The 13,317-nt window shown below is 39.6% G+C and overlaps 1 protein-coding gene across 1 annotated transcript in view; it reads left to right on the forward strand.

Moving 5' to 3' along the window:
* LOC114038547 (carbon catabolite-derepressing protein kinase-like) overlaps positions 1-13,317 on the forward strand; it is a 107,908-nt gene that overhangs the window by 625 nt on the left and 93,966 nt on the right. The window lies entirely within an intron of this gene.

The raw sequence follows: 13,317 nt of genomic DNA on the forward strand, positions 1-13,317 counted from the left end.
AAGTAGGAAAGAAGGAAGGAGAGGGAGAGAAAGAAAGGAAGAAGAGGAAGGGAGGAAAGGGAGAGAGGAAAAAAGGGAGGGAGGAATAAAGGAAGGAAGGAAAGAAAGAAGGGAGGGAGAGAGAGAGAAAGAAGGAGGAGGAGGAGGAAGGAAGGAAAGAAGGAAGAGGGAGGAAGGAAAGGAGGGAGAGAGGAAAAATGGAGGAAAAAAGAAAGGAGAGAAGGGAAGGAGGGAGAGGGAGGGAGGGGAGAGAGAGAGAGAGAGAGAGAAAGAGAGAGAGGTGGGGGGGAGGGAGCCATTGGTTCATTTCCTTTTGCAATAATTAATTATGCCCAGTTGTGTGTTTTAACCAAGTTTGCAAAAAACATGTGAAATCACTGGTATTTATTTAAATAGGTTAGCAACATCTTTTTCACAGGCCCTGTACACTCACTTATTCACTGGAAGATGTGGATGGGGATTATTCATATGCAGAGAATAATGGACCACATCAGGCCTGCAACACAAATTCTGGCCTTTGCTCCCTCCTGCCCGTTTTATTAATCAATGTTTTACTCAGGGTAAGGTTTTTGGTTCCATCACCCAAAGCATTCTACAGAGGAAGAGTAACTGTATTATGCGCGTAAGAGTATTCTGCACCAACAGTGGCCAACCTAGCAGCCTCTCATAGATTTCAGCCGTGCAAACCATACAAACAACCACTCACTAATAAAGCTTGAAAAGCTTGAATTACACTGTAACCCACAAAAATTTTCAAATTAAAAAGCCATATTTAGAGGCCCCCCGTGCATAGTGATTTTATTTGGTTTAATCCCCTCTTGTGGCCAATTAGATAGACACCCCTCCTTACAGGCACACACTTGGAGAGAGAGGGAAAAGTATAACTTTAGTTTTGAAAAAAAGAAAAATAGCAGTATATCATTGTTTCATAGACAGAAATTATTTTCCCTGCTGTTGTCCTATGAAGGATCTGGCTGTCAGAAATAAATGAGAGTGGATGCAAGGTGGGTTTTTATTTTTTAATTTTTTTAATGTGCTACAAATCTTTCTTGATCAACTGAAGTGATCTATAGAGGTCTGGGGGTTTATTTGCTTTTTTGTTTGTTTGTTTTAAGGAAAAAAGGTAAAAAGCTATTGATAGAATAGGATCCTCCCCCATCTCCTCTGGCCAAAATGACTTCCCTTCTCTGTTTCTTCTGATTGCATGGTTAAAAATAGTTTGGGGGTTTTGCCCCCAAATTAAAGGGACTTGAAAGAATTGAATTTCATTTGCATCCACTGCACCAAGAGCCTGTGTCCCCAAATTGGATTCAAATCACCCCAAGGGATGGTTCTGCTGCAAATATTGTCCACCACCCTGTTTCTTGTTTCTCCCTGCTGTTCTTCCCATCAGAATTGCAAAGTTTGCCTTCTTCTCATCTAGTGGAAGGCTCCATATGTACCATATGAAAAAGGAGTTAATAAAAGGCACATTGGAAATATAAAACAAGGTCAAGGGCGACATTTTGAAGGCGAGGCCTTTCTTTCAGCAGGGAAGACAAAAGAGCTAGTTGGTTGTGGCCCATTGCAGCTGTCTGGGGAGCTGCTTATGGTGGGGAGTAGGCGCTGAAATTACAGCTACCTGTTTTCGTGCTTTCCATCAGAACCACCCTTAGGACTCCAACATAAATAAACTGCCGTCTAGTAGTCTTAGGCTCTGTGAAGTTCTAGAAAGAAAAACTAGGCCGTGTGGAGTCATCTCCAAATCTAGATCCCAGGGGGAGTCCTTGGAGTTAGGTGGATAAGATGGTAGGACTATCTGACCGCAAAAAACCTTAGGCTCAGCCCTGGAGTGGTAGATCTTGTATAAGCCACAAAACCCTGAAAATTCTGGTTGCTTTCTTTTCTCCCTCCTCTTTGATGTGATGTACCCTGGGGGGAAAAATCACCCAGATATGGAGGAATGTTTGAAGTTGATTTTAGAAAATGAATACTTCAGATTCTGTGGTTGTGCCCCTGATGTCTACTCAACCAGTGGAAAAGTGTGTAAGGAGTCAGAGGAAGAAAAGCCAATCAGTCAGTTTCTTATTGTACATGGCCTCAAATCCTCAGTTTTACCAGTGGTTTTGAATGAATTGATTGATATTTTGGCATGATATCACATAACCTTAAGGTAAAGAACGGAAACATAAATTAAAAGTCTATTGTCCTTTTAAAAAGAAGAGTAGAAAAATACAAAAATCACACCACAACGACTGAATAAATTTATGAAATGAGATGGATGCTTTGAATTCTTTTTTCTAATGCTGCCTTTATGATTTTTATATTGCAATTATATGGCATAAACCCTTCCTCCCGGCTCCCTGACCCCTCCATTTTTTAACAAAGAGAAACAGCCAAGCAAAACCAATCAAATATGGCAGCCATGTGCATCTATGCCTGTCACATTTAGCTTCCATAGTCACCTGACCGTTGGATCCCACCATGGTCATTCTCTTATTCTGAGTTCAGTTACCTTTTTTAATTGTTTTAATTTACATTTTTGTGGTCATTTTATGTATATATGTATATGTATGTATATATATATATACACATATATATATATTGTTCTCCTGTTTCTGTTTACTTTGCTCTGTATCAGTTCATCCAAGTCTTTCCAAGTATCTCTGAATTCTTCATGTTCATCATTCATATTAATTTGTTCAGACATTCCTCAATCCATGACCATCCAGTCTTTTTTTGCTACCACAAAAGTGTTGCTATAGATATTTTGGCATATATAAAACCCTATTTTTTTTCTTTGATTTTCTTAGGGTTATATTTCAATAGTTGAATCTTAAGTCAAAAGTTTAATTCTTGGGGCAGCTCGGTGGTGCAGTGGAAAGAGCAGCGGCCCTGAAGTCAGGAGAACCTGAGTTCAAATCTCTCCATAGATCAAACACTTGACACTTACTAGCTGTTTGACCCTGGGCAAGTCACTTAACCCTAATTGCTAAAAAAAAAAAAAAAAAAAGTTTAACTCTTCAAACTCTATATTTAGAACCTACCCTTATTTGGTAGGAAAAGGAGAGCCCATGGGAAGAGGGCTCTGTTATTATTTAGTATCTATTTAAAAAATATTTCTAATTATGAACCTGAATTTCAACAAATATCTCCCCTGGAAGAGGAAGAGAGGGGCAATCATCAATCTAAGGACAGGAAGGTGTCTGGAGTCAATAGCTGAAACAGAAACAGGTATCTAATATCTATTGATGATGGATATCATCTCAGATAAGCTAGAAGCCAGAAAAATTCTGCCAGGGGTACAGGACCACAATTGAAAAAAGAAAGGTAGTCTGGGAGGAGATTTTTAGTGGGAGTACCATGAGGATGCCAATCTTAGGAGAACAGAAAAAAAATCCTTTAAAAAAAGAATTAATAAAAGAAGGGAGGAAGGTAACCAAGCAGGGAAAATTCACTTCCTCATCTCTAGTCTAAATTGGATGATATGAAAAGGTAGGTTCAGAGACAAGAGATTATCCCAGTGAGAAACCCAGAAGGGACACCAGTAAGTCAAAACCTAGGCCATACTGTAGGGAGGAGCTAGTAGAGTGGGCCCAGGATGGCACAGTCTGCTAAATGAATCCATCGTTATGGTTTCATTGAACTTAAAAGAGTAGAAACAAAGAGTTCACATACTCTAGAGGCAGATTAAGCAGCTACCCAAAATTCATTCTATTCCCAGTTAAAGATTACTTGCCTGGCATTTCCACCTACACAAGCATTTTGTGAACCTTATACAATGTTATAAAAAATGTAGCAATTAATTAAGCAATTAGCATGAATATTGCTATTACTTTACCTGAGAGGTAATCTACTAGCATTCACTACTAGTGAAAATTAGTTGATCAAAGTAGCTGTCCTATAGAATCACTGTCCTGGAGGAATGAGGCAGAGAAGTTTTAAGGTGGAAATAGTTGCTTGTGGAGATTAACAACATGTGCTCCAAAGAAGGACAGACCCATGAGGCGAAGTCTCTAGTCAGCCCTAGGAAGCCAGGGTCCTCTGGAGGCAAAGCACACTTAAACTTTTCCCTTGTTCACAATTTTGTCAAGGGTCAGCCATGAGAAACAATACATCCGTTATGGGATTGGAGTCAAGAGACTGGAACTACTGTCCCTGCTCTGCCATTAATTAGTCACATTTGCCAGACACTTCACCATCTTAGTCCTCAATTTCTTCATCTGAAATGAGAGTGAAATTAGACAGTCACTAAGATTCCTCTAGTTCTAAAGTTTATGTTCTAAGTAAACCATCACCTTCATTACAGAGCATTAGAGATCAGTTTGTTATTATCTTCATCATGTATTTTCTTTAAAGATATGTTTTGTCTTCAGTGCTTTTTAAAGATTATAAAAGGTTCTAGGTCAATAACTCCAACATCAGGAGACCTACTTCTTCTTCTACTACTACTACTATTTTGCGACTTCACTAATGAATGAAAGAATGAATGAATTTTAAAAACATTTGTTAAGCACTTGCTGTGTCTGAAGCACTGTGCTGAAGACCCAGGGCACAAACAGAAAGTTGAAAATAGTCCTTGTTATCGAAGAATTCACATTCTAGTTAGGGGTACAATATATACAGGAGATTTCATCTGCAAGTCAGATGAGAAGGTCCCATGGACCTTAGGGCATAACAACAAAACAGATCATAATACATCTTCTTTAATGCCATTTCCACTAATATAATCATATTTTTTTTATGTTGAACCATTTGATGGTACCAAGGAATTTGATATTTAGAACCTTCTTTTCTGGGTCTTCAATAGCTTTAAGAGATGGTAGCTTCAGCACACGCAGAAGCAGGTGCCAGATCAAAACTCTACTAGAATTGGCTATGAGGAAGATGGCATCAGGTGCTGGGCTGGAAGCAGGACCAGTTGTCTGGAAGGCACTGTCTTTCCCAGGACTCTTAGGCTTACCTGTCAGTGGCAGCTAGTTAAGTGGTTGTTCTTTGTTGTATCAAGGAAGGTGGACCCATTTTTTACCTCCCTCAATGATGGCTGCAGAAACTAAGCTGGAAGCTTAGGTGCTGAGGTGGGTGGGGGAAAGGGGTGGCGCTGCCACTTCCAGGACTCTTGGGTTCCAGGTCCTGGATTGTATCCATTGGACTCCAACGGGAAATAATGGTGGAGGTGGTAGTGGTGGTTTCACTTACCCAACACTTACCATCCCCCATATCTTATTTCTCTTTTATGCTTCATCTTCACTAACCATCACAGATCACCAATTCTAGAGTAAAATTGCTGTACGTGACTGTGTGTGTATGTATGTACGTGCGAGTTTGTTCAAATGGAAAAATATAAATGGTAGAAATCACTTCCCTTGAATTGAATTAACTGGAAGAGATCATTATAGTGTTACCGAAAGAGCACTAGTTTTGGGGTCTGAGCACCTTTGGTCTGCTACTTATTACCTGTGTGACCTTAGATCAGTGACTTCCCTCTTAATATAGGCAGCTAGGTGGTGCAGTAGATAGAGCACTAGGCCTGGAATCAGGAAGTATAAATCCAGCCTCAGATATTTGCTAGCTGTGTGATCCTGGGCAAGTTACTTAACTTCTGTTTGCCTCAGTTTCCCCAACTGTAAAATGGGGATAATAATAGTACCTACCTTCCAGGGCTGTTTTGAGGATCAAATGAGATAATATTTGTAAAGTCCTTAGCACAGTGCCTTGCACATAGTAGTTGCTTAATGTTTCTTTCCTTCTTTTCTTCCTTCCTTCTTCTCTGGGTCCTCAATTTCTTCATCTGTGGAATGAATGAATTGGACTAAATGGTCACAAAAGTCCCTTCAAGTGCTGAGTCATTTTTCAGTTGTGCCTGACTTTGTGATCCCATTTGGGGTTTTCTTGGTAGAAATACTGGAGTGATTTGCTATTTCTTTCTCCACCTTACTTTACAAATGAGGAAACTGAGGCAAACAAGGTTAAGTGACTTGCCCAGGGTCAAACAGCTAGTGTCTGAGGCCAGATTTGAACTCAAGAAGATGTGTCTTCCTGACTCGAGGCCCAGCATGCTATGCACTGTGGAACCACCTAGCTGCCCCCTTCGAGCTGTAACTTCTATGATTATGCAATGCCGTAGAAAAAGTATGAGGGCTTCAGAGTGCTGATATTTCTAAAATTTAGAGAGTAAAAGCAGGAGGAACAGAGTACACATTTTCTTCTAGGTCTTAGTGCTAAGGTACCTCTAAGTTTTCAAAGTACCAAGGTGGGCAAAACATTTATTGAGCTGAGACCCACGTTTATTGAGGTAGTCCCACTCTTCCTTGATTTGAGAACTCTGTAGGGGAGGTGGCTTGACTTGAAAAAGCTGTTTTATAATCAAATTGTTTTACCTAAAGCTTTATGTAACATGCGGTACTATTAAACAGTAAATAAAAAACACTGACAAATATTGAGTCTCTCATAGGTAGTTTGGCACATCCTTAATTATCTGGTTTATGAGCAAATTGCCACCTCAGCTTTGGTTTGTAAAAAGCTTGCACACCCATATGGGCATACACACACACACACACACACACACTTTACTTGGCATCATCCCAGTAGATGAAGCCTTTAAATAATGCTGCCAAACATATTGTAGAAAAAGGGGGGTGAAGGGTCTAGTAAATAAAAAGTCCTGCAGTTTGAGTTGGAGATGTTGAGTTTGGTTATTGGTTTTGTTTTATTGCAGCAATTCTTCCACGTTATACATGAACACAAGCTGACAGGTCTAGAAACCTGGTGGATCCCATAAACATGGAACACATTTATAATCAATCCAGGGGCAGTTCATAGGAGTTGGAGTTTAGTCATTTTTCAGTCGTGTCCAACTCTCTGTGACCCCATTTGGGGTTTTCTTGGCAAAGATACAGGAATAGTTTGCCATTTCCTTCTCTAGCTCACTTTACAGTTGAGGAAACTGGAACAAACAGGGTTAAGTGACTTGCCCAGGGTCACACAGCTAGTAAGTATCTGAGGACGGATTAGAACTCGGGTCTTCCTTACTCCAGTCCCAGTGTTCTATCCACTAAGCCATCTAGCTGCCTCCATAGGAGTTGGCAGTGAAAACTAAGAGCATGCGTCAGAGCATGGGTCCCTATGTCATACTTCTTCACAGCAGCTCAGGTACATCTTCAGTAACTGAACAAATAGTACTCATCAAAAAAATGTTTTTAAATGTAATGGATCCAAAAGAGTGCTCTAAGTAGATGCAAAGTCAAAGTCCCTCTAAAGGCTGTAGTCACCTAACTCCAACTTTCATTAAAACAATTTTGCCTGGGACTGCATTTGAAGAATTTTGTCTTCACCTCAATTCTTTTGTAAATGCCCTTTTCCCTGTAGTAAATCTCCCCAGTATTTGCAGCTTTTAATAATCTGAATGGTACCTAAGAAAGGCTGAATTATTTTAAAAAGTTCCCAGACTGTATAGGAATAACCACATTTCCAACTCAGACTGATGTGCTGGGCTGTCTGGTGGTTACTGGGCAGCTCTCTACTGCTCTGGAGAAATCCCAGAGAAGCTTGGGGCAGTACCTTCCACCTGGAGATTTACTGAATCCATTAAAAAGGAGTAAGCCCAATTACTATTTTATAACATAGGTCATGGCAGGCATATGAAAAGCACTGTCTGGGTTAAGAGTAGGGAGTTGGGGTTTGGGGCTGGGGAAGGTGTGCATTCTCATTATGAAACATCAAGGAATTATCTTGCTGAATGTAAGGAATCTAATATTTTGGTCAATTATCAGGCTATAACAGCTTATCATTAGACAAACATTGGAGAGTATGCTGTATTGAACTCTTTGCGGTATGTAAAGTATTTTTTCAAACTCCCCAAATCCTACATCCGGTATTGATTAAACAACGTCTGGGCCTGACCAACGTTATTAATACGTAGAACGCTGTTGAGATTGATCGTTCTCCTTTCATTTCCCATCTTCCCGTCAGCCCCCTACAGGAGAAGGCAACGCAGCTGCTGTGAACACAGTTGCCAAAGTTATCTTATAGACTGTTTTGATGTCATACCAGCGAGCTCTCTGCTTGATACAGGAATAAACCAAAGTTTCAGATGGGGGCTAAGGCTCAGTCAGGTATTGTTAGTAAATTGAGGTCATAAAAGATAATAAATTCTCTCCCATATCTTCTGACAGCACACCTAGAACAAACACTTTTGGGGTCAGAGAGGAAAACCCCAGGGATCAACTTGCTTTGGCAGATGTTCGTTTACTCTCTCAGTATTGATGTTACTTAATTTGTTGACCCATAAAGGAAGAAAAATCTCCAAACTACTGAAACCTGGTACCATACAAAATACATTCTAGGGCAAAGGACCCTAGAAAAAAGTAAGTTCCTAAGAGCAGATATTAGGTGATGTTTTAAATTGCCTTTGTTGGTTTACTTAAAAGGAAAAAAAATTAGTAAAAGGAAGACAGGAAGGCAAAAATACTTTATTTCTTTACCTTTCACATTCAGTCTCATGAAATATGAAAGAAATAGGAACAGGAGGTGAATTATTGCAATTCTCACCCACCTCTCTTCATTCACCCATGCCTCGTGATAGCTGATAGATACATAAATAGATCATTTATTAATTGTATACTATGTGCCAGGCACTAGGCCTCACATGCCCAGCTTTAGCAGACCTATAGATCAATGAAGAATGGGCAAATAAAGTTGAACTATTGCATTAAATTGATATTCCCCGTAATCCAATCTTTTCTCATTCTAATCTATACTCCTGATAGCTACCAAATTAATTTTCTCAGAATAACACTATGATCAGGTCACTCTTCTGTTTACAAAACTTTCAATACCTCACTACTACTACTACTACTACTACTACTACTACTACTAACAATAATAATAATAATATACTATTATCACCACAATAACTTCTATCATGATTATGATGACAACTTCAACAGCAAGTACTATTACTAGCTGATATTTTTATAGCACCTTAATGTTTGCAAAATATTTTACATACATTATTTCATTTCATTTTGATAATGTATATACCCAGTCCTCAAATTGGCATTCAAAGCCACTCACAGCCTGACTCCAACCTGTCTGTCTAGGCCTTTCTCCCATTGTTCTCCTATACATACCATACATTCTATCAAAACTGAATTACTATTTCCCAAACATATACTGCCCTTTTCTGCATCCATATCTTTGCTCTATAGTTTCTTTTACACTGAATGCCTTCATTCAAACACCTGTTAAAGCCCTATCTGTCCTTAAAAGTTTAGTTGAAATGTCACTTCTACCATGAAGCCTCATATAAACACTGTAACCAAAAATTCTCTCCCTGACCTCAGAATTTCCGTGACACTTTGCTTGTACTCTCATGGAATTCATTACATCCTGCCTGATGTTATAGTGGTGCATCTCTAAAATCCCTTATCAAGTTGTAAGGTGTTTTGATGGTAGAGACCCAATTTCACATCCTCATGCTAATTTCAATAGCATCTTGCACAGAGCTATTCACATAGCAAATATGAGTAAATATTTGTTGAATTTAAAAGCTATTGCATTCATAAAGGTACTTCCATGCTTAAAAACCCCTGAACTGTTTCCTTTGGAGTAAAGGACAAGATAAAATTCAACTCATTAACCTGGCATTCATGCCTTCTACTCTCTGGTTCCAATCTAAGTTTACAAACATGTCCCACTTTGTTCCTAATGCTGCCCCTTATTCCAGGCAGAATGATGTACTCAACCTCTACCATCCAACAGACTATTTCTCAGCTCAATACCTTTACTTCCTCTGTTCTGACTGCCCTCCCTCCATATAATACCTGACTTTTCTTCTCTTTTAACAAACTCTTTCATATTTTTAGGGACTCAGCTGTAGCCTATGTCCACCATAAAGTCTTCCCTGCCTACCCCAATCTGACATAATCATCATCTCTAAACTCTTAGCAAAAGCTCCATAAGTGGCAGCCCATTGATTTGAAACTTTCTGAACAATAGTTACTGACCTGTAGATAAGAACAAGCTAATACAGTAAATTCCACTTAAAATTTCAGAACTGAGGGGCAGCTAGGTGGCGCAGTGGATAGAGCACTGGCCCTGAAGTCAGGAGGACCTGAGTTCAAATCCAGCCTCAGACCAAGCACTTGACACTTACTAGCTGTGTGACCCTGGGCAAGTCACTTAATTCCAATTGCCTAAAAAAAAAAAAGTTCAGAACTAAATGTTTTGTCATCAGTGAACAAATATGGCCTCCTGTTCTTACTTCTAGAGGTCCCCAGACTCTTTGGTCTACTGTAATACATACCAAAGTCTCCTGTCAGTAATATACTGAAATGCAGAATTCCCTTCCCATCCCAAATGAGCAGCAACAACAAAACTGAGGTAATGTGATTCAGTGACTAGGAATCAGAATTGTAGTCTGCCAGACTCAAGTTCAAATCTTGCTTCTGATACTTGCCAACTTTTTGACATTGGGAAAGTCACTTAACCTTTCTGGGTCTCAGTTTCCTCATCTATAAAATGAGGGGATTAGACTAGATGGTCTTTAAGGTCCCTTCCAGCTAGCTCTAAAACTATCCTATTCGATCCTATTCTATGAGCCTAGGATCAAAAAATAACAATACAGACTTAGTAGCAATTACACATTACTATTAGGTCAGATTTGAGATTCTTTGGTGGAATAGATTCATGGTAGATGATTAGGTCTATAATCAAAACTTCCACAAAAAGTAGTATCTGTCTCTCTTTCCTCACCATTCATTAGATCTTTAACCCTTTATAATCTGATTTCTTTTCTCACCATTCTACCCCAACAGCTCCTTTTATAATCAGTATATTTATCACTAAATCAGTTGTTCTTTTCTATCCTCAACCTCTTTGAAATCTCTGTGGCATGTGGTATTTAATACTTTAGACCAGTACCACCTTTGGAATACATTTTCCTCCCTTCGTTGTTGTTATTTGTTGTTATTTTTCAGTCATGTCCTACTCTTCATGACCCCCATTTAGGGTTTTCTTGGCAGAGATACTGGAGTAGTATGCCATTTCCTTCTCCAGCTCATTTTACTGATGAGGAAACTGAGGTAAATGGGGTTTGTCAGTTGCATAGTTATCCTTCAGAGAAGATTTGGGAAAGTCACCATAAGTTAGGATGAGGTCTTTCCCCAAGGGGACTCAGCACTATACCTGGAAAAGTTGCTGAAACAAGAGCCTAAAGCCAAAAGGACAATTGTGTGCTGGAACAACCTTTCTTTCCTACCTCCTGCCTAGGAAGTAACAGGTCTCAGAGCAAAACCCACAAGAGAAAGCAACTGGAAAGGCTGCTGCCAATCCTAGGGCAATGGCCTCTACCCTTTCTGAAAGAGTACAACAGAGCTCCCAGATGAAGATCGAAGCTGAGCCTGGAGGTGGTAAAGACTACAGCTGCCCAGTGAGGCTTGTTCAAGTGGATTCAGATGGGATCCAGACTCAAAGAGGAGCCCAGCTCCCCAGGAATCACATGGGAAGACACACAAAGATAGAGACAGAAAAAGGCTGAAAGATACCACATGGATCTAGGAGAAGAGATTCAAAGGTAGAAGAAGCTATTCACAAGGACCAGGACCACACCTCCATGAACAAGGTGGTTCAATTAAGTAAGAGTGTGAAGACAGAAGCTATTAACCTCCTGGATTATAAAGTTCAGGGTGGTAGTTCTATATTTCCCATTCTTTTCTGGGGCTCCCTCATGGAAGCCTAAAGCCTATTCCTCTGAGCCCAGGAGAAAGTCTGTTTACCTTTCCTTCTTTTAACAGTTTAGTTTGTCTTTATAAACAATGATAACTACAGGCTTTTGATAATCTTGAGTAATTACTGGAAATGCATCTGGGAGAAAACAGTTAAGGAGAAAGCATCTTCATAGAATTTAGAAAGAAAAACAACACTGAAGTTTTATGCCAGAGCACTGTCTTTGGCTGGGTGCTCAAAGCTTAGAAAAAAATAACAAGAATTATAGATACTTTTATATAACTTCCACGAGATAAGAAGACTTTAGGCTGGGAAATCTACTTTGGTAATGAGTTAGTATCCAGGTGGAAGAAGGAAATAGGATTGGTTAAACAGCCCTGCTCATTACCCCACCCCCACTCTGCTACAAATCTATATCCTTTCTAATCTTTCATATTATTTATTGTACAAGTAATCTTCCTAGTATACTCTGATTATATCTCATCTCTACTGAAAAACTTTCAACTGCTCCTTTTTGTTATTATGGTGGTTGAGTCGTTTCAATTGTGTCTGACTCTTTATGACCCCATTTGTGGTTTTCTTGGTAAAGATATTAGAGTGGTTTGCCATTTCCTTTTCCAGCTCATTTTACAAATAAGGAAACTGAGGCAAACAGGGTTAAGAGATTTGCCCAGGATCACCCAGCTAAGTGACTGAGGCCAGATATAAACTCAGGAAGATGGGTTTTTCTGATTTCAGGCCTGGCACTCTATCCACTGTACCACGGAGCTGCTCAAGCTTAGTCAAGTATAAACTCTTGACATTTAGGACTGCGAAAGAAAGAACCAACAAACAAAGAAAAAGAAAACTTTATATAATCAGTCAACAAGCATTGTTGAGCTCTTACTAAGTGTCTGTCACTGTACTAAGTGCTGGGGATGCAAAGAAAGGCATAAACAGTCACATAGGACAAGATTATGTTCATCATCTTTTTTTTGTTTGTTTTTTTTGCTTAGGCAATCAGAGTTAAGCGACTTGCCCAGGGTCACACAGCTAGTAAGTGTCAAGTGTCTGAGGTCAGATTTGAACTCAGGTCTTCCTGACTCCAAGGTCAGCACTCTATCCGCTGTGCCACCTAGTTGCCTCCATCATCTTCTTTAGCACTTTTATACAATCTATAGTTTAAGTACCTTCCATTTCCCACCCACCTGCTTTCCTCGACATCTGGATCTCCAGAAATTTATCATAGTGCAAGATGAAATCAATTCTGAAACTCTCACCTCTTCAGGTCACTTCCAACCCTGGTTTCTTCATGCCCCTGAGCTAGTTAACTCTCCCTCCCCTTTCATGTTATCTCTCCCATTAGACTGTGGGCAGATAGTATCTTATCTTTCTTTGACTCCCCAGAACTTAGCACAATGCCTAATACATAGTAGGCATTTAGCTTTTTTTTTCTTATCTCTATACAATGTTAAGTGCCACCTTGATGGAAACAACAAAACAAGAGGTGGGGCTGTCTCCCTTATTTCTCGATTTATACCACTTATGCTTAGGGGTCTTTGGCTTGAATAAAAGAAATGGCAAATATACCCAGTATCTCTGATGAAGTAGCCTTATAAAGGGACCCTCTGC

The sequence above is a fragment of the Vombatus ursinus genome, unplaced genomic scaffold, assembly GCF_900497805.2.
Source record: "Vombatus ursinus unplaced genomic scaffold, bare-nosed wombat genome assembly UNPS02000582.1, whole genome shotgun sequence".
NCBI lineage: Eukaryota > Metazoa > Chordata > Mammalia > Diprotodontia > Vombatidae > Vombatus > Vombatus ursinus.